This window comes from Panthera onca, chromosome A2, assembly GCF_046562875.1.
Source record: "Panthera onca isolate mPanOnc1 chromosome A2, mPanOnc1 haplotype 2, whole genome shotgun sequence".
NCBI lineage: Eukaryota > Metazoa > Chordata > Mammalia > Carnivora > Felidae > Panthera > Panthera onca.
The window spans coordinates 52,787,788-52,810,243 of NC_138340.1; the positions used below are offsets into that span (position 1 = coordinate 52,787,788).

The window sequence follows — 22,456 nt, forward strand, 5'->3', positions numbered from 1 at the left end:
GGTATCACTGCATTCCAGGGGCCAAGAGACAGAATGATGGTATTTCTGGCAGGCTTCCAGGCCCAGCAAAACCCACACCCCAAGGCTGTCTCTGTAGCTTCCTGTGGTTTTCCCACTGAAGAGAAACAGCCTTTCTGTTGGATGGTCCAAGTTAGGATGGCAAGTTTGTACATTAGCTTGATCAGCACGATATTCCTGCTTTGAGGTTATTTCCCAACAGGATCCATTTGGGAAATTTGATGCACCACAGTTGTTGCAGACTGAACTGCATTTTAATCCTGTTGGTAGAAATCAGTAGCTTCCAGTAATTACAGGTTATCTTGCTGCCGTGTGGTTTGTAACAATGAAGTCAAGTCTCAGACCACATTTTGCCACACATGTGAACATTTGTTAGCAAGCAGATGCGAAAGCTGGTCATTCAGCCTGTTCTTGGAGACTGAAAAAGCCCAACCTCGTCCCTTTCATATGTATCTCACATCAGCTATTCAGTAGAGACACATATAAATATATCCTTTTTAAAGGACATGTCTAACCTTTTGGTTGGAAGCTTCTGTTAACTGTCCAGACCCAGGACAGGAAGCTTAGGCCCAGAGTGCCCTTGCAAAGAGTGGTAGGCTGCCTGGTCTGCCAGACTCTTATAATCCACATGTATACATAAGGTTCTGTTTCCAACCAACCCATATATCCTGAGCACTGTTCCTGTCATCCGAAAAATCATTCCCCCACCCCCTCCTTTATTCTCATGAGGGAAACCCTCCAGTGTAGATTTAGGTAGCTACAGTTGATACACTCTGATTTGGGAGGTTGGATTTCTTCTACTTAGTCTTTCAAATGAGAACCAGCCACATGTATATTATGCAGTCCTGATTTGGGTGCCTCAGATACAAAGTAGATACCCCTAGGAACGAGAGAGTGTGTGGTGCACATCATATGTGTACACACTATGTATGCTGAACTACTTTAAAATATAGATAGTACTCTAAGCATTCCTTTATTTGCACCTGGAATATTGTGTCTTGTGTAATGTTGTCAGCCACTGATGAGTGACCTGAAATGTCAGTTGACCACTGGCCTGCTATGATGAGTTAATCAGAGCCATGGATGAATGGTTCGCTTGTGGGACAGAAAAAGAGAATCAGTTTTGTAGGCTTTTTCAAGCTCTTGCACATGCCTCCATCTAATCTTCTAACATGTGTGGAAGTATCTTCCATGCAATTTGCAGAGAAATCTTTGTGCATAGTCATAGAGCAAATACATTATAGGAACTGTAACTTGAACTTTTGTTCTTTATAGTTCCTCTGCACTGTAAGAGTAAATTGCTACTGAGGAGAGCGATCATGATTCCTCAAGGAATCCAATAGCACTTTCACTTTGGGGCAGGTGTGGGCAAGGTAAGGCCGTGTGCTAAAGATATGATACATAAAAGAATGTTGGGAGATTAGTAGTTTAACTTGTGGTAAGCCATATAATTCAAACCAGTTCTTTTACTGAAATCATCTAAAGAAAGTAGATAAATCATTCCTTTGTAATGTTCTTAAACATTGAAGAACTAATAAATTGTGAGGAATTATTGAGTTGAGATTTGGGAGAGAGTGTGACACAGAGGAGTGAGCCTAACACTGGGGCCACCTTTGTCTTAAGGGCATTTGCTGATCAGGAAAAGGAAGCTGAGAGCCTGAGCTCGCCTTTGGTGTCCTTTCAGGGTTAAAAATTATAGTCTGGGTCTTGTCAAGCTTAGGAAACCTGGTAAGCCACTTCCCCCTTTGAGTTGGACACCCCTAAGAGATACACTTAGGAGTAATGGTAATTGGAAGTGAACCAACTCTCAGACTGGCTGCAGCTCTGTTTCATATTATCTGAGTGGCCCACAAACTTTAAGGTTTACTTGGATTAAGATGAATGCCTGTAGCTAATGCCCATAGGTGCCAGGTCGAAAGAAATGATATCTTTAGTAGAGGAGGATATCATGATCCTAATCCTCAAATTACTTCTGCAAATAATTTTTCCATTACAGTATCCAGCCACAATCAGAGGTAACCAGGCACACAAAGAAAGAAGACACCAAGCATATGAACCAGCAGAAGCAACATGCAACAGAAATAGACACACAGAGACTCTAGGTATTGGACTTACCAGAAGCAGATGATAAAATACCAGTTATAGGATTGAAAGAAAGAAAAGCCAAACTTGAGTTTCAGCAGGGACTGAAAGTTCTAAAATGTGGCTTTGTACATTAAAAAAAAAAAAATCAAATAAATTCTACAACTAAAATACAAAAACAAAGTGAATGGGTTTATAGGCAGTTAGACACAGCAAAGAGCAAATCTATAAACTGAAAGCATAGGTTAGAAGAAACTGTTCAAGGTGAAGCATGGAGAGGTAGAACAATGGGAAATTTAAAAGAGAAGATAAGAATGCTCTTATCACTGAGTAAATTACAATGGTTTCAGGAGCTCTATTCTGGGGACTGGGGGCAGAGACCAATATAATATTTTTTCTGTTATCTCACAGAAGCATACAAAAAAAAGTTAGTGATGGTTGTTAAAAAATCTGATCAACATGATTAAGAAATCTATTCTGGTGAACACACTGCACCAAAGTGTGAAGCACATTCTTGTCAAGCACACAACACAATGTTTTACAAGAATTTACCATAGACTGGATCACTGAGCAAGTCCCACAAATTTCAAAGATTGAAACTATACAGAATGTATACTTTTATCCCAATGTAATTATGCTAGAAATCAGAGACAGACTAGAAAATCATCTCCATGTCTTTATTTGGAAATTCAAGTATATAGGCCTAAAAAAGTTATGAATTAAAGAAGATAGAATGGAAATTAAGAAATATTTTAAATGAATAAGTATTTCTTGTAAAAATGTATAGGGTGCAGATAAAGGAGTACCTAATAGAAAAATGGGTATCCTTAAAAGAAAAAAAAGGCCTAAAATTAATGAGCAAATATTTATCTTAAGAAGTCAAAAAAAGCATAACAAATACAAACAAACAGAAGACAGAAACTAAAAAGAATAGAAAGAAGATGAACAAAGCCAGGAGTGTAGAAGCATGTATAAAATTGGGAAACCTCTGGTGAGGCCAACCAAGAGGGCACAGAAAACACAATTAACGTGTATCTTAAGAACAGAGTATTGAATTTTTATTGTATTTACTTTTTTAAAGAACTTTTTTTTTTTAACATTTTTTCAAATTATTTTAGAAAGAGGGTGAGACCACAAGTGGAGAGGGGCAGAGGGAGAGAGAGACAGAGAGAGAGAGAGAAAGAGAATGAATCTTAAGCAGGCTTCACGCTCAGTGTGGAACCCGACTTGGGGCTTGATCCCATGACCCTGGGATCAGGACCTGAGCCGAAATCAAAAGTCAGATGCTCAACTGACCAAGCCACCCAGGTGCCCCTCCTGTTCTTGATAGTAATATAGGGGCTCACTCTGCAGTTTTTTAAGCTGTAATGTTTTATATCTGTATTATTTCACAACAAAAAGGTTCAAATAATGAATAAGCATTCTGCTGCTCATTCTCACCCATAATTTACATTGTAAATTTATATTTACATTTACAAATGTAAATTTACATTTACATTAATTTTAGCCGTACACAAAAGGGTCTCAACCCGACAAACTGCTTTTTAAGAGAATGCTCATCCTAGCCTGAAGGTTTCTAACACAAGAGTAGAGGCAGCCTACTGGTAGATCACACAACCCAGTAACTTAGGCCATAAGGGGCTGAGTCCAAAGGAACTTACCTACACCGTAGTTAATGTAAGCCAGTGTATTTATATTTTTTGAAATTGAGCCTCTCCCATGTGTTCCCTGTTATGTTAGGCACCCAAACACACAAGCTTACAAAGCAGGCTGGTAAACACACAAGGGGAGCAAACTAGTTTCAAAAGGACAGGAAACAAATGGGGAACAATGGCCGCTGGAGCTCAGGTTCTCTCTGAGGGGCAGCTTGAGCCCAACTCCGATGGATCACCGACTTGTGGAAATTTCAGAGTAATGTTGCCAGACCTTCTGTTGTTTGTTTGTTTTAAGAGTAAATGGAAATTTGAATTTTAAAGTCAAAGCATTTGATTTTTAAGTGTTAATTCAAGAATATGTTTTCCCCCAGATATGCCATGAATCAAATCAAACCTGTGTCTGGGATATTTCCAGGCAAGCACTATTAGTTTATGGCAGTGACATCAAGGGCCGTACAGATGGAGATAGAGAATAATGTATAAAATAATATAATCAAATGCCTAGTTTTTCTCAGTGGACGTTGCCTGCCAAATGTGTGCTTGTGTAATTCTCAGCTCCAAAATTAAAGGAAACTCACTGAACCAAAATTCACACATTACAAAAGTCACCTGGGATAATAATTTTCTTAAGGAGAGCTGGCTCTCTGTGCAGGGGAACTAAAAACTTTTTTTACCATACAGAATTTATCAAAGTGTTTGACTAAAACTGCTAAATAAACAGTAATATCACACAGTAATTTATTTCTTCTAGGAGGAACAGCTAAAGATGAGTTTTTAAAGTTAAGGAAACATACATGCTTCTTCATGGGTTGAGTGTAAGAGAAGGTGTCCCGCTTAAATAAAGGGGGCTGTTTTCAAAGCGTGGTCCTAAGACCCCCAGCATCCTGTCTTTTGGGAACTAGCTAGAAATGCAAAATTTTTGACCCCACCCTAGACTTAATTAATGAGAAACTGGGGATGTGGCTCAGCTTTCTGTTTTAACATGCCCTTGGGGGATTCTGATGTATGCTCTGGTCTGAGAACCTTGGCTCATTAGTTTTTGTGCTTTGTGACTTATTTTGAAGAACGACTTTAGAAAGCTGTACTTTGTTATATTAATGTTTCAAGTATAATTTGTTAATGTTTTGGCATCCTCCAAATGATCCTTCAAAGAATATCTTCAGTTTGTTGTAGTCAAGAAAAAATATGATTTGGGTTAAAAATGAGCAGGAAAAGTTATAGCCCTAAAAATTTCATTTTATATTAAAGATTTGTATACTTTCTTTGCTTTCCTTATCCCCCATTCATATGATGAAATAGATACATTTTTCAAGGATTTTTTTTTTTTTTTTTTTTTTTTTTTTTTTTTTTTTTTTTTACTGTTAAGGGTACTGGGGAGAAGGTAGTAAGACAACGGGATTATCAACAGCAATTATATTTTTTAAGATGCTGGGCATTTCAGCTCTGTGTTCAGATGAGAATATAGAGAGGTGGGGATAGTTCTTGTCTGATTCCTTCTGTTTAGATAATGAAGGATGAGAGGTTACTTAAGAAACACAACTTGTACCTAGATAGACATTTAACTTACATATTTTTTTTAGGGTTTTTTTTTCTCTGTGAGTTACTTGCATTTAGTTGGGGTGAAAAGTCTTCCTTTTACATTTTAGTGTTAATTAATACTCGGGTAGGTAAGATAGTCCAATTCCTTTTCCCTAACTTGCTTTTGTAAATAGAAATGAAACGATAAAATAAAAACAAACAACAAAGCGTTAGTGTATAAGCAAGCCTGAGACCAAAGAATGAATCTCACAAGTGTAAAAATAATTCTGCATGCATTGTACATTATGGTAGATATTTGGTTGTCTCCTTGACAAAAGTTAGTACCCCTGTACGCTTCTGTTCGTAGCAACATTATTCACGATAGCTAAAACATGGAAACACCCGTGTCCATCTAGAGAAAAATCAATAAACAGAATGTGGTCTGTACATATAATGGAATATTATTCAACCTCCAAAGGGAAGGAAGTTCTCATATACTCTACAACACAGAGGAATCTTGAGGACGTTGTGCTAAGTCAGTCACAAAAAGACAAACAATGCATGACTCCACTTACATAAGGTACTTAGGGTAGTCAGATTCACAGAGACGGGAAGTAGAATGATTACCAGGGGCTGGAGGAGAATGGTGAGTTAGTGTTTAATGGGTGTAGAGTTTCAGTTTTGCAAGATGACAAGAATTCTGGAGATGGATGGTGGTGGTGATGGTTGTGCAACATTGTTTATGTACTTAATGCCACTGAACTACACACTTCAAAATATTTAGGATGGGGCACCTGGGTGGCTCAGTTAAGTGTCCAATCTTGGTTTTGGCTCAGGTTCATGGTTCATGAGTTCAAGCTCACGCATCAGACTCCACGCTGTCAGCACAGACTCTGCTTGGGGTTCTTTCTCACTCCCTCTCTCTGCCCCTCCCCTGCTCACTCTGTCTCTCTCAAACTACATAAATAAACATAAAATTTTTTTTTTAATATTTAAGATAGTAAAGTTTTTGTTTAGTTTACCACCACCACCACCCACTACCACAACAACAAACTGGGAAAAAATAAAAGATGGTATTTTTTATACAGAAACATACAGAATTTCCCCAAGATGCCTGTAATCTAGAGCAGGCTCTATAAATACTCAAATGAATGTATTGAATGGCTTGGGCTATAATTATTCTTAGAGTGGCTTTTTGTTTTCATTTCTCCAGTTTGCCTCATTGTTGACTTCTGTCTGTATTTAAAATAAGCCCTCCTCAGATTTACACTATGCAATAGTGTAAGTCTAAAAAATAGATTAGTTGGTTAGAGCATCCATTTATAAATATTTTGATCATTATAATATCATGGTCATTAAGCAATTCAAATTTGTAAAGTCGAATTATTTGAGACAACCTTATATTGCTTTTATGTTAGAGATAAAAAGAGAGCTATTTTAGATTTAGATTTAGAGAAAGTTGTTTGTGGCAGGTTAGCTTTTTTTTTTTTTTTTTGGAGGCAGGGAGGTTGGGCAAATTAGCTTTTCCACAAAGGGTCTGCAGTAGTTCTTTGATCTTTTACCACTCCCCAAAACTTGAAGGTTGTGAAACCTTTTTTTTTTTAATTTAGATATAGTGCAACAATGATTTCAGCAGTAGATTCCTTAATGCCCCTTACCATTTAGCCCATGCCCCCTCCCACAACCCCTCCAGTAACCCTCAGTTTGTTCTGTGTATTTAAGAGTCTCTTAGGTTTTTGTCCCCCTCCCTGTTTTTATATTATTTTTGCTTCCCTTCCCTTGTGTTCATCTGTTTTGTCTCTTAAAGTCCTCATATGAGTGAAGTCATAGGGTATTTGTCTTTCTCTGACTGACTAATTTCACTTAGCATAATACTCTCCAGTTCCATCCACGTAGTTGCAAATGGCAAGATTTCATTCTTTTTGATTGCCGAGTAATACTCCATTGTGTGTGTGTGTGTGTGTGTGTGTGTGTGTGTGTGTGTGTGTATACATGTATATATATACACATATATACCACTTCTTTATCCATTCATCTGTCGATGGGCACTTGGGCTCTTTCCATACTTTGGCTATTGTCGATAGTGCTGCTATAAACATGAGGGTGCATGTATCCCTTCGAAACAGCACACCTGTATCCCTTGGGTAAATGCCTAGTAGTGCAATTGCTGGGTGGTAGGGTAGTACTATTTTTAGTTTTTTGAGGAACCTCCATACTGTTTTCCAGAGTGGCTGCACCAGTTTGCATTCCCACCAGCAGTACAAAAGGGATCCTCTTTAAGGTTGTGAAACCTTCTAAGGACAGCTTCCTTTTTCATCTCTTTCTCCTCATTTATATATGTTTCTTGATCTTTACAAGAATCTTCAGAAGTATTATTGATCTTTTAAGATGATAAACCAGACTTGGTACTTACTTAGTTCCAAACAACTCTAATTGGAAACGACATATTTTTAAGAAGTAGTCCACAGATTGGTAAGGGAGAGGTTAAGTGCATCTGTCCATCTGTCCATCAATCCACCCCTCCATCCCTCACTTCAGATAGTGTTTTTAATTACTCAAGCTGCTTTACAGATACCTTACGCTGGATCCTCATACTAACAGCTCATTATAAATATTTTTTATTATTATTAAACACAATTCACATATTATAAAATTCACCACTTTGATTTAAAGTATACAGTTCTTTGGTTTTTAAGTATATTCACAAGTTTGTGCAACCATCACACTAACTACAGAGTATTTTCATCACCCCCAAACCAACCTCATAATCCCAGTACCCATTAGTAGTCATTCCACCCATTTTCAGCCTCCTCTACACTCTGGCAAGCACTTATCTACTATCTTTCTCTATTGATTTTCCTATCCTGGACATCTCATATAAATGGAACCATACATGTAGCCTTTTGCAAAGAGCCTCTTTCGTTTAGCATAATGCTTTCAAGGTTCATCCATAATGTAGCATGTGTCAGCACTTCATTTCTTTTTAAGGCTAAAAAATATTCCATTATATGGATATACCACATTTTTTTTATCCATTCATCAACTGATGAATATTTGGGTTGTTTCCATTTGGAGCGCCTATGAACAATGCTGCTACAAACATTTGTGTGTAAGCTTTTGCGTGAACATATGTTCTCAGTTCTCCTGGCTGTATACCTAGGAGTATAATTATTGGGTCATATGGTAACTCTGTTTAACATTTTATAAAACTGCCAAACTGTTTTCCACAACAGCTGTACCATTTTAAATTCCCATTAGTGTGGGAGGATTTTGTTCTCCATCTTCTTGTCAACATTTGTTATTTTCTCTTTTTTATTGTAACTATATTACTGGGTGTGAAGTGGTATATTTCAGTGTGGTTTTGATTTGCATTTCCCTAATGACCAGTGATGTTGAGTATCTATTCATGTGCTTGTTGGACATTGGTTTATCTTTTTGGGGGGACATGTCTATTCACTCCCTTTGTCTATTAAAAAAAAAGTTATTTATGCCTTTTAATTGAGATGTCATAAGAGTTCTTTATATCAAACCCTCATCAGATATGTAATTTGCAGATACTTTCTTGATGTATCCTTTGAAGCACAATATGTTTTAATATTAATGACATCCTAATTTGGGGAGGGCATAGGTGGGTTGAATATAATTTTCTTGCCACATCTAACTCTTTTCCGACCCAAGCTCATAAGGATTTAGTGATTTCTTCTATGAGTGTAATTGTTATAGCGCTTACCTTTGGATCAATAATCCATTTTCAGTTAATTTTTGTATATTGTATGTGGTAAGGGTTTAACTTTATTCTTTTCCATGTAGTGGATACTTAATTTTTCCAGTACTATTTGTTAAAAAGTATTTTTCCTACCCCTGTTATCTTGTTGTTCTTGGCACAAATGGAAGGGTTTAGTTTTGGACTCTATTCCATTGATTTATATGTCTGTCCTTCTGCTGGTACCATCAAGTATTGATTATTGTATCTTTCTAGTAAGTTTTGAAATCATGGAATGTGAGATCTCCAACTTTGTTCGTTTTTCAAGATTATTTTGGCTATTCTAGGTCCCTTAGGTTTCCATATGAATTTTAGGGTCAGATCCTGATCTGTCCCCATCTACTAAAAGCCAGCTGGATCACACTGAACATTAGATTAATTTAGGGTATATTGCCATCTTACCAACATTACGTCTTGTAATCGGTGAACTTGGGATATCTTTGTATTAAGAACTTTTTGCAATGTAGTTTTCAGCATACATGTATTGCACTTATTTTATTAAGTTTATTCCTAGATATTTTATTCCTTTGATGCTGTTATCAGTGGCGTTGTTTTCTTAATTTCTTCTTTGAATAATTCATGGCTGGTGTATAGAAATAAAATTGATTTTTGTATATGGCTCTTGTATCCTACCAGAGTAGAATGAACTCTTCAAGAGGAGGAGTGCTTGATGTACTTATTTGCTCTAAGAGTGTTTATGGATTCCTTATGCTTTTCCATGTACAAAGTCATGTCTTCTGAAAATAGAGTATTACTTCTTCCTTTCCAGTCCAGATCCAATCTAGACAGATGCTTTTATTTCTTTTTCTTGCCTATTACCATGACTAGAACTTACAATACAGTGTTGAATAGAAGTGGCAAAAGTGGGAATCTTTGTCTTTTCCTGATGTTAGTGGGAAAGCTTTCAATCTCTCACAATTAAGTATAATATTGATGCTTATTAATGCCCTTTAGGAAGTTGAGGAAATTCTCCATTACAAGCTTATTATTTATATAAAAGGGTGTTGGATTTTGTTAAATGCTTTTTCTGTGTCTATTTAGATGATGGTGTGGTTTTTGTTCTTTATTAATATGAATTACATTGATTTTCACATGTTAAACCAGGCTTGCTTTCCAGGGATAAATCTCACTTTTTCATACCCTATAATCCTTTTTATATGTTTCTGGAGATTCAGTTTGCTAATTAAAAAACATTTTTTTAAGCTTTATTTATGTAAGTAGTCCCCACACCCAATGTGGGGCTCAAAGTCACAATCAAGATCAAGAGTCGCATGCTTTTCTGACTGAGCCAGCTAGGCACCCCAGTTTGCTAATATTTTGTTAAAGATGCTTGCATTTATATTCATAAGGGACATCGGTCTTTGGTTTTAATTGTGATGTCTCTGTCTGGTTCTGTATCAAGATGATACTGGTCTGGGGGCACCTAGGTGGTTCATTTTGGCTCAGGTCATGATCTCACAGTTCATGGGTTTGAGCCCCACTTCAGGCTCTGTGCTGACGCTTGGAGTCTAGAGCCTGCTTTGGATTCTTTGTTTCCCTCTCTCTGTCTCTGGCTCTCTCAAAAATAAATACTCATTAAAAATTTTTAGGGGGCTCCTGGATGGCTCAGTCGGTTAAGCGTCCGACTTCAGCTCAGGTCATGATCTCGCAGTCCGTGAGTTCGAGCCCCACGTTGGGCTCTGTTCTGACAGATCAGAGCCTAGAGCCTGTTTCAGATTCTGTGTCTCTCTCTTTCTTTCTCCTCCCCCACTCATGCTCTGTCTCTCTCTTCTCAAAAATAAATAAACGTTAGAAAAAAATTTTTTTAGGATAACTCTGGTCTCAAAATGAGTTGAGGCATGTTTCTTCCTTTTCTGTTGTTCAGGGGTATTTGTGAAAGATTGGTTAATTCTTTAAATGTCTGGTAAAATTTATCAGCAAATCCCTCTACTTCTGAGCTTTTCTTTGTGGGAAGTTTGTGATTAGTAATTCAGTCTCTTCAGTTTTCGTGAGTCTATTAGGATTTTCATTTTTTTTTTTTAGTCATTTCAGTACTTAGTGACTTTGTCAAAAATTTTCCATTTTTATCTAGATTATCTAATGTATTGGCAACAGTTGTTTACAGTATTTCCATATAATTTTTATTTCTGTAAGATTGACAGTAATATCCCCTCTCTCATTGATGATATGGTAATTTAAATCATCTCCCTTCAATATTTGGTCAGTCTGGATAAAAGTTTTGTCAATTTTGTTTGTCTTCTGAAAAGATTTTATTTCTTCTCAATTATTTGTATTTTTTTCTTTATGCTTGCTTTGTGTTTACATTGCTTTTTTGTTTTGTTCTTAGGTTGGAAAGTTAGGTTATTGATTTGAAATCAGTCTTCTTTAATATCGGCATTTATAGCTATAAATTTCCCTCTGAGCACTGCATTCAGTGCATCTTACAACTTTTGGTATGTTACGTGTCTTATTTTTTTTTAATTTTCATTCATCTCAAAGTATTTTTTAATTTCCCTTGTGATTTCTTATTTGATCCATTTCTTTAAGGGTGTGTTGTTTAATATCCATGTATCTGTGAGTTTCCCAAATTTCTTTTGTTATTGATACCCAATTTCATTCCATTGTGATCAGAGAACATAATTTTATGATTTCACCTTATTTTACTTATTGAGTCATGTTTTATGGTGTTAACACATGGTGTATCCTGGAGAATGTTCCATGAGCCTTTGTGAGAATATATTTTCTGCTGTTACTGGATGTAGTGTTCTGTAGATGCTAATCAGATTTAGTTGGTATATAATGTTCAAGTCTTCTGTTTGTTTGGTGATCTTTCTAGTTATATCCATTATTGAAAGTGCAGTATTGAAGTCTCTATTACTGTTTAATTGTGTATTTTTACCTTCAATTCTGTCTGTTTTTTGCATAATGTATTTTTGGGCTGTGTTGATAGATAACATAAGATTTTAATTATTGTATCTTCTCAATATATTGACCCTTTTATCATATTTTATGCCCTTCTTTGTTGCCAGTAACAATTTTTGTCTTAAAGTGTCTTTTGTTTGATGTTAGTATAGTCTCTCCAGTTAACGGTCTTTTGGGTTCTTTTTTAAACACCTTTTTTGAGATATTATTAACATATAAAAATTGTACATATTTAAGGTGTATGACTTGCTGTGTGTGTATGTGTTGAAATGATTACCACAACTAAGCTAGTTAACATATCCATCACCTATACATAGTTGCCAGTGTGTGAGTGTGTGTGTGTGTGTGTGTTGAGAAGTTTAATATAAGATCTATCCTCTTAGAAAATTTCAGGTATGCAATATGGTATTATTAACTGTCATCACCATACTGTACATTATATCTTCAAAACTTATTTATAGTGCATAATTGAAACTGTGTGGAATATTTTTTCTATTGTTTTACTTTCAACCTATTCATGTCTTTGCATCTAAAATGAATCTCTTATAGACAGCATATAGTTGCATGATGTTTTTTGTTTTATCCATCCATTCTGCCGTGTCTGCCTTTTAGTTGGCGGGTTTAATTCATTTACATTTAATGTAATTACTGATGAAATCGAATTTATGTCTGCAATTTTGATTTTTGGTTTTTATGTGTCTTATGCCTTTTTTTTCTTTCTTTCTGAATTCCTCTATTTTTCTGTATTCCACCTTTTTTTGTGTTAAATAGACATTTTACTTTTTTTTCTTTTTAAGTATGCTCCAAGCCCAGCATGAAGCCCAATACAAGGGCTTGAACTCACAACCCTGAGATCAAGAACTGAGCTGCAATCAGGGGTCAAACACTTAACGGACCAGGCACCCCAAAATAGATCTTTTCTAATGTGCCATTTTAATTCCCATGTTCTCTCTTTCTCTCTCTCTCTCATATACATACACACTTTTTTTTAGTTATTCTTTCAGTGGCTGCTCCAGAGATTACAATTAAAATACTAACTTATAACCATGTGTTTTGGTTTAACATCACCTTAATTTGAATAATAGATAAAAACTTTGCTCCATTGTACCTTGGTTTGCCTCCCCTTCCTTTGGGCTTACTATCACACAGATTAAATCTTTATACTTTATATGACAACACAGATGTATAATTACTGCTTTTTGCATTTGTATTTTATTTTTTTATGCATTTGTGTTTAAAAAAATTTTTTTAACATTTATTTATTTTTGAGAAAGTGAGAGAGACAGAGTGTGAGCAAAGGGAGGGGCAGAGAGAGAGAGAGGGAGACACAGAATCCAAAGCAGTCTCCAGGCTGTGAGCTGTCAGCACAGAGCCTGACGTGGGGCTCGAACTCACAAACTGTGAGATTGTGACCTGAGCCAAAGTCAGACATTTGACTGAGCCACCCAGGCGCCCCTGCATTATTTGTATTTTAAATCACATACAAGAAAAAAATAATTACAAAGAAAAATGCATTTGTTGTCCTTTATATTTGTCTATGTAGTTTCCTTTACCTGTGTTCTTTATTTCCTCTTGTGGATCTGAGTTACTATTTAGTGACCTCTCATTTCAATCTGAAGTACTCACTTTAGCATTTCTTACAGGGCAGGTTTGCTGGTGATGAATTTTGTTTTTCTGGGAATGTGTTTTGTTTATCTTGTTTTTGTTTATCTGGGAATGTGTTAATTTCTCCTTCACTTTTGAAGGTTAGTTTTGCTGGACATGGAATTTTTGGTTGACAGTCCTATGCTTTCAACACTTTGAATGTTTCATCCCATTACTTTTGATTCCTTTAGATCTGATGAGAAATTGGCTATTAATGATCCTCTTTACATGATAGGTTATTTCTCTCTTGGATTTGCAAGGTCATCTCTTTGTCTTTTGACAGTTTATGATGTGTCTAGATATGGATTTCTTTGAGTTTATGCTACTTGGAGGTGACTTACATTTACATATTCTTCCATGGTTTATACATTCTTCGATATGTAGATTACTGTTTTTTATCAAATTTGGGAAGTTTTTTGCCATTATTTCCTCAAATATTCTTTCTGCCCTTCTCTTCTGGAACTCCTTTTAGGCACATGTTTGTATTCTTGATGATGTCATATGGGTCTCTGAGGTTTTGTTCATTTTTCTTTGTTCCTCAGACTGGATACTTTCTTTTTAAAAAGTTTATTTAGTTTGAAATAGAGAGGGAGGGAGGGACAGAGAGAAAGGGAGAGAGAGAATCCCAGGCAGGCTCCGTGCTGAGAATGCAGAGCACAATGCGGGGCTCAGTCCCACGAACTGTACAATGATGACCTGAGCTGAAACCAAGATTTGGATGTTTAACTTACTGAGCCACAAGGTGCCTCTGGATACTTTCAATTAACCTATCTTCAAATTCACTGATTCTTTCTTTACCATGCCTGAAACTGATTTCAGTCTCTCTAGTGAATTTTTCAGTTGTGTTTTTCAACTCCAGAATTTCTCTTCGGCTCTTTTTTTTTTAATTAAAAAAATTTTTGTAGTGTTTATTTATTTTTGAGAGAGACAGAGACAGAATGCGAGTGGGTTAGGGGCAGAGAGAGAGGGAGACACAGAATCCGAAGCAGGCTCCAGGCTCTGAGCTGTCAGCACAGTGCCCGACGCGGGGCTCAAACTCACGATCTGTGAGATCATGACCTGAGCCGATGTCGGACACTCAACCGACTGAGCCACCAGGTGCCCTCTCTTTGGCTCTTCTTTATAATTTCTCCCTCTTGATATTCTCTATTTAGGTGAGGCATCATTTTCATGCTTATTTTTAGATACTTAGACATGGTTTATTTCAGTTCTTTGAATTTACTTAAAATAGCAGTTTTAAAGTCTTCGTTTAGTAAGTTCCTCAGGAATGATTTCTGTTGAATGTTTTTGATTTGTTTTGGTTTCTGTGTATGGGACATACTGTCTGGTTTCTTTGCATATCCAGTAATTTTTGTTGAGAATTAGACATGTTAAATAATACAATATGTTAACTCTGGAAATCAGATTCTCTCCCCTGCCATGGTTTATTGTTGTTCTTTGCTGCTGCTGTGGTTTGTTAGTTACTTTTCTGAACTGCTTTCATTAAGTTGGTGTTCTTTGTCCTGTGTGACCATGAAGTTTCTCCTTGGTTAGCTTGGTGGTCATCTAGTGATTAGAGAGAGATTTTTCTTAACCTCCTGGAACTGCTAAATCAGTCTTTGCTGAGGTGCTCTGTGTATGTATTGGGGAGTGCCTTCACTGCTGAGCCAGGCAGTTAAGAGCTTTGCCTTACCTCTCATCTCCTGCTTGCACAAATACTCAGGGCCAGCTAGAGGTGAGAGCTTAGGGCCTTCTCAGATCTTTCCTGAGCATGTGCACAACTTCAGGCATATACCTCACTCTGTGCCTGGGCACGGTCTTCTAGATTCCCAAAAATACGTTGGAGCTTTTCAAAGTCTCTTACGGTATTCCCCAGATTTTTGTCTTAAGCTCTTTGGTTAGCTTACTGTTGCAGCACCTCTTATCCACCATCTCAGGAGATCAGGATGTTAAACAGTTGTTCCTGATACTTTTCAACAACTAGCCCTGGGAGAAAGGCTTTCACAAAGCATGAGTTCTGAGTCAGGTCAAATAAAAACAACATGCAGGCAGGATGCCCTTGGGAACCGCCAAACAGGTGGCCATTTTCTGTAAAAAAAAAAATTTGAAGGAGCTTCAGCCCCAGTCTACCCCCTCCAGTGGCTGCCAGGCTGGTTTTCACTGATTCTGAAGGCTACAGGCTTCAAGGCTACAGTGGAGCTGGAGGGGGAATGGGGATGGGAATGGAGCATGTTAAAAGCCTCAAAGCCCATTGTTTTTACAGAGATTCAGATGTTTTCTTGAATAAAGACTTCCCAGACTTTGTCACGGTTCTCTTTTCTCTTCTGGAAGAGAGGATTTATAGAGGTCCTTACTCTGCTATCATCAATGACATCTCTGTGTGTCTTCCTGTCACATATTTTCTATATTTATCAAGTCTTATTTGGCAATAATGACATTGTTAAAGTAATAAATGCGTAACATTTCTGTTTCTCTTCATAAAGCATTCTCTGTCAGTAATTGGCATCATGAAATCCTTTTTGTATCTCAGTGCGTAGGGAAACAGGCATGGAGTGGCATCCCCATTTTAGAGATGAGCAAACAGGCTCAAAAAGGTGAAGTGTTTTGCCCAGTGTTTCCAAATTACTCCCAGTTATGTGTTAATTCCCAGTTATTAGTTTCTTCTGCCCAGTTGACTCGAGCAGAATTGTGATTTTGGTATGTGGAAAAAAAACCCAAAATATAATATTTGGTTTTATAATTTTTTTTTTTAATGTTAGAGAGCACGAGTGGGGGAGAAAGGCAGAGAGAAAGAAAGAATCTTAAGCTTAAACAGGCTCCATGCTTAGTGCAGAGCCCAATGCGGGGATTGATCCCACAACCCTGGGATTGTGACCTGAGCTGAAATCAAGAGTCAGACGCTCAAATGACTGAGCCACTCAAGTGTTCCAGTATTTGATTTTTTTTTTTTTAGTTTATTTATTTATTTTGAGAGAGAGAGAGAGAGAGAGAGAGAGAGAGAGAGCACACACAGGTGGGGGAGTAACAGAGAGAGGGAGAGAGAGAGAATCCCAAGCAGCCTCCTTACTATCAATGCAGAGCCCGATGTGGGGCTTGAACTCAAGAAATGTGAGATTATGACCTGAGCCAAAAATCAAGAGTCGGCTGCTTAACTGACTGAGCCACCCAGGCGTCCCTGTAATATTTGATTTTTTAAATGCAGTTATGTGTTATACCATAACAAGTTTAATTAAAATAGTAAAGTGTTGGGACTTCTATTCCATAATCGGTTATCTCGATGTTGATACTATTTGCTGTTTTGACCTGAACTCTCCCACATCCTCTAAATTATAGTTGTACCCATTTTGCATTTGGATGCCTAAGATTGTACACTATACAGTGACTTTAAGGAAAGAGATAGAGACTTGTTCTATATTTTTGGTATTCTAGTAATACAATTACATATCTTGAACTCAGATCTTTCTTTTTTTGAAGTTTGGCCTTCTAAATCCTGCCTGTGTCCAATAGAGGAAGAGGAAGTTAACAGCAGCAAATTTAGTTAGATTGATAGCTACATGTTTCCATATGAAGCTGTTTCTCATCCGTCATTTGCTCTATATCACTGACATATATAGAAACAGAAACAAAGTTACTGAACATGTGGCCAATAGTTGGAAATGCCATCAACTCTTGATTACCAGGGATAGTGAAACAGAGCATTTCCTTCAATCCCTTTGGCAACTTAGTGTGTCCTGGAGAGTGAGGTCAGAATATAAAAGGGAAGAAAAGATCCTAGAGAGTGGAATTGATCAGGCAAGACTTGCTGCAGGAGCTAGTACTTGAGCTGAATTTTGATGGAAGTGAAAGATCTCCCTTGATGGGGAAGACAGGAGGTCACTCTCAGTGGGTAGCACCAAGAGGGAACCAGAAAGGAGCTGGGAGCAGTGAGGGTGGGACAGTAGCTTTAAGGTCTGCTGAAACCGGAACTTTTTTTCCCTCTTCTTTGGTTCTTTTTTATTATTTTGACAGGAATCCCAGACATCAAGAGACAGAAACTGATGAGGCGGTTTCCTGGTCTTATTTAGTGATGCTTCCAGCTCATTATCTAAAGTGAGGCTTCTCTGCGCTGGAAGGGCCCTCTTAGCACCAGAACTGGAAAACAGAAGGTTTTGCCCTCAACTTGGAGCAAAGCCTCTGCAGACTACTGGGTGACTGACCCTCAGATGGGAGTGTTTTGACCCTTCTTTTATGGATTCTCATAGGATGGGAATTAAAAGTCTTGGTGGCTCCCAGCCATACTCTTTTATTACCCTGTCTGGAATATTGGGCTAGCTTTCCCTGAGTATTTGAGAAATCAGGACACATGTATATTCTTTTTTTTTTTTTTTTTAACAATTATTTATTTTTAAGAGAGAGGGAGAAAGATAGAGACAGAATCCAAAGCAGACTCCAGGCTCTGAGCTGTCAGCACAGAGCCAGATGCGGGGCTTGAACCCACGAACTGTGAGATCATGACCTGAGCCCAAGTCAGACGCTCAACTGACTGAGCCACTCAGGCACCCAGGACACATGTATATTTTAAAATCTTTTAGAGTAAGTATAGTTTCTAAACAACAGAGACTTTAAATAAGTGATTTGCAGACACTGCATGAAAACACATAAGCTAAAAAAAATACATAAGCTATTTTTGGGGGGTCAGGTACTTAGTTCCTCATATCCTTATTTAAGAATAGACAAGAGTTGTAAGCCATGAATCTCTTCTTCTCATGAAATGTAAATCGTTGCATGGTGCTGTCAGATCTTAGACCCTATGAAAGGCATTCTCTAGAGAGTTGTCCCAAATTGGAGTGTTCTGGAGAAACTTAAGTGCCTAGCTAGGGGGTATGGGTTTGGTCTAGTAAAGAGTTGACAGAAAATCTCAGCGAGAGAACAGATACTCCTAAAACCATGTCTTAAGAGGAGATCCTACCATCTTTGGGGTGCCTGGGAGGCTCAGTTGATGAAGCATCTGACTCTTGATTTCAGCTCAGGTTATGATCTCACAGTTCGTGAGTTCGAGCCCCGCATTGGGCCCTGTGCTGATAGCACAGAGCCTGCTTAGGATTTCTCTCCCCCCTCTCTCTGCCCCTCCCCACTCGTGCTCTCTATCTCAAAATAAATAAATAAATGAATTTTTAAAAAAAGATTCTACCATCTTTGTCCAGTTGTCTGCATGTCACCAGTAAAGCTAACCTGGCCTGTAAAACAGTTAGGTGAGGATAATCATGTTTATCAGGAAAGGATCCATATCTGTATATTTAAAAAGTCTTTCTTATTTCTCTATTTAGCAAACTCCCCCAGCACCTTTACAGTATTTATAACCTATCAAAATGTAATGTGAACACTTCTCAGGACCCTGTATTCTTACTTAGAAGGTGAAATATGCTTTATGTAGTTTGTTGCAGTGCTCAAATTCATTGTGATGGTGTCTTTTTGGGGGTGGGGGTAATTTAAAACACATTTTCAAATCCCTTTAAGAAGGTCAAATTGTTTTTAGGGGAAAATATCCTTGTACCTTTTATAAGCTGCTTATACTCGTAACACAGATTAACTTCCCAGCACATAAAGGGAATACTAGAAAACCCTTGCATGATTAAATATGCCCCTGGAGGATTAAGTTTTTCCACATATTTTTGAAGCCAGAGCTATGAATAACGTTTCAGCATTTAACTTTCTGTACATCCTGATTATGGGGGAGGCTTTCACTCCTACTGCTCTTGCTGTTAGTTTTTCTGCTTTTCAGATTTGTAGCACTGCGAATTATCTGTGGAAACATGGGCTTGAAATCTGAAAGGTTAATTAAGGTCCAACATAGTATCGTCTCTGGAATTATTCCAGGGTTTTTTTTCAAAGTTTTTGTCCATTTTTCCAACCTGTTCTTCTTTTACCTTACTGCACACCTGGCACAAAATACCTAGTTGGTGAGCTTATTCGTTTAGAAATAAGTGATCACTAAGCACCACAGTATTTATCATTTTGAAAAAGATCACTTAATTTTCATGCATTTTTCCTAAGATAAAATTCTGGTTTATAAGCAATCTCTTTATTCCTGAGGGATTCAGTTACCAAGTGCCTTTTTATCCAGGCATAGGGTGGTCAGATTAATTTACTGGAGCTAATCAGCCAAAGGCTCAGCTTTGTGTGCCTTGAGGCATTCTGGTCACCCCTTGCTCCTCCGTAATCCCTCTGTACCTCTTCCCTGCAGGTCTTAGGTTAACCTTCCTTGGCTTCTTTCATAGGTATTCAGCAGCCCCTTGATTTCCTTGACGTCTGTGGTACCTTTATCCTGTCCTCAAGCTTACATAGGTCCTTAACCACATTTTCCCCCCAAACTTCTATTTTCTGTCCTGAGCAGGGGCCTCCACTTCCTTTCTCACATTCCCCACGCAGCTGTGCAAGACCATCACCACCCTCCTCAAGCTCTGTGGTCCACCTCATCCCCTTCTCTGGCAGCAGATGACCGTGCTGCCTCCTGTCAGACTCCAGAACTTGTCAGCCCCCAGTTCCCTACTCTCCTAACTCACCACTACAGCTGCTTTACTTCCTGTGGCTGAAGGAGGGCTCCCCTCTTTGCTCCAACTTCATCAGGCTTTAGAGTTTTTCTTCCTCTTGCACGACCTTCCTCCAGCATTAGGGGGGAAATAGAGATTTTACTATTATTTAAATAAGTCACGCATGCCCCTGGTTTTAAAAATTCAAGCGGTATAAAAGAATTTACAGGGGCAACTACTTGATGCCAGTTGTATGTGTGTATTCTTCCAGAGATCTTATATGCATGAACAACCATACACACAGGTCACATTTCCCTTTCTTCCTCTTTCCTCCTCTACCTTTATTTCAAAAATATTAATACTAGATGCTTGGTCTGTACATTGCTTTTAATATATCCATATGTCTTGGAAATAGGTTTATATCAATACTCTAGAGCTACTCCATTCTTTTAATGGATCTAGACTATGCCCTTGCTTGTAAATACACCATAATTTTGTTAATCAGCCCCCTATTAGAGTCATTGCTTCTCATCTTTTGTTGCTGCAGTGTTTCAGTGAGCATCATTACACGGTGATCTCTTTTTTTTTTTTTTTTTTTTTGCCCATGGACAACTGTATCTGTGTGAAAGGTCTTTGAAGTGGAATTGCTGGATCGAAGAGTGTATACATTTTTATTTCTGAATGGATGAATTTGTAAACTTAATTAATTAACTAATTAATTAATTAATTATGGCAGCTTTGTTCACAACTGCCAAAGCTTAGAAGCAACCAACATGTCTTTCAGTGGGTGAATGGATAAACAAACTGTGGTACATACAACAAAAGAATATTACTTACCACTAAAAAAAAAAGCTATTGAGTCATGCACAGACATGGCAGAACCTTAAATGCATGTGACTAAGTGAAAGAAGCCCATTTGAAAGGGCCACAAACTGTATGACAGTCTGGAAAAGGCACCATTATGGAAACAGTAAAAGGGTCAGTGGTTGTTAGGCTGGGGTGGGTGGGAGATGACTAGGCAGAGCACAGGGGATTTTTAGGGTAGTGAAAATATAATGATTGGTATATATCTATTCTCCCCCCCCCCCATTTTTCTGTTTCTAGTATTACTGCTTTTCCAGCCTTTCTATTCATGTGTAATTGATTTCTCGGATTTCTCTTCAGTGTCTGCTATCTTTTTGATACATTCATCTCTTTATTTCCTCTGAGTTTTGACACAATTTCTGAGATATTCAGCTTTACTGTTTCCTTTCTAATTTTCACAATTCCTGTGATATTTGAATTTTTAAATATGATAATCATTTTTTTTTCCTTCTAAGAACTCATATTGTTCCCCTGTCAAGACTGTGGGCCTTTAATCTTATTATTGAAGAAAAATATATATACAAAAAGGTACTTGATGGCTTTTTACAAAGTACACCAACATCCAGATAAAGAAACAAATAGTATTCCTTGTGCCCCTTCTATGTATAGTTCCTCCGTGGGTAACCACTCTCCTGACTTAGATTCATTTTTTGTCTGTTCTTTTTTTATTTTTTTTTAATTTTTTTCCCAATGTATGAAATTTATTGTCAAATTGGTTTCCATACAACACCCAGTGCTCATCCCAAAAGGTGCCTTCCTCAATACCCATCTCCCACCCTCCCCTCCCTCCCACCCCCCATCAACCCTCAGTTTGTTTTCAGTTTTTAACAGTCTCTTATGCTTTGGCTCTCTCCCACTCTAACCTCTTTTTTTTTTTTTTTTTTTTCCTTCCCCTCCCCCATGGGTTTCTGTTAAGTTTCTCAGGATCCACATAAGAGTGAAACCATATGGTATCTGTCTTTCTCTGTATGGCTTATTTCACTTAGCATCACACTCTCCAGTTCCATCCACGTTGCTACAAAAGGCCATATTTCATTCTTTCTCATTGCCACTGTCTGTTCTTTTTTTTTTAATTTTATACATATAAATGTAACCATACAGTACATATTGCTTCCCTCTTCTTTTGTTTAACATTATGTTTGTGAGAGTTATCTCTGTTGTTGCATGTAGATATCATTGTTTTCATTGCTAAGTGGTATTCCATTGCATAAATACACCAGTTTGTTCATTCATTCTACTATTGATGGACGTTTGAGTAGGATCTAGTTTGGACTATCATAAATAGTGCTACTATAGACACTTTGGGTCTTCTGATGCATACCTGAATACATTTTGTTATTGGTACATATATCTAGGAATATAATTGCTTGATCATAGGGCATGTAAGTGTTAAGACTCTAAAGTAGCTCTCCCATTTTGCATTCCTGTGAAAATCCTGGTTGTTCTACATTCTTGCCAGTACTTGGTAACTTCTTTTTAATTTTAGCCATTTTGGTGGGTTAAAGTAGGAATTCCTTGTGGTT

General features: G+C 37.5%; 1 protein-coding gene across 4 annotated transcripts in view; it reads left to right on the forward strand.

Moving 5' to 3' along the window:
* The window catches only part of ATG7 (autophagy related 7), a 342,261-nt gene that overhangs the window by 187,856 nt on the left and 131,949 nt on the right, over nt 1-22,456 (forward strand). The window lies entirely within an intron of this gene.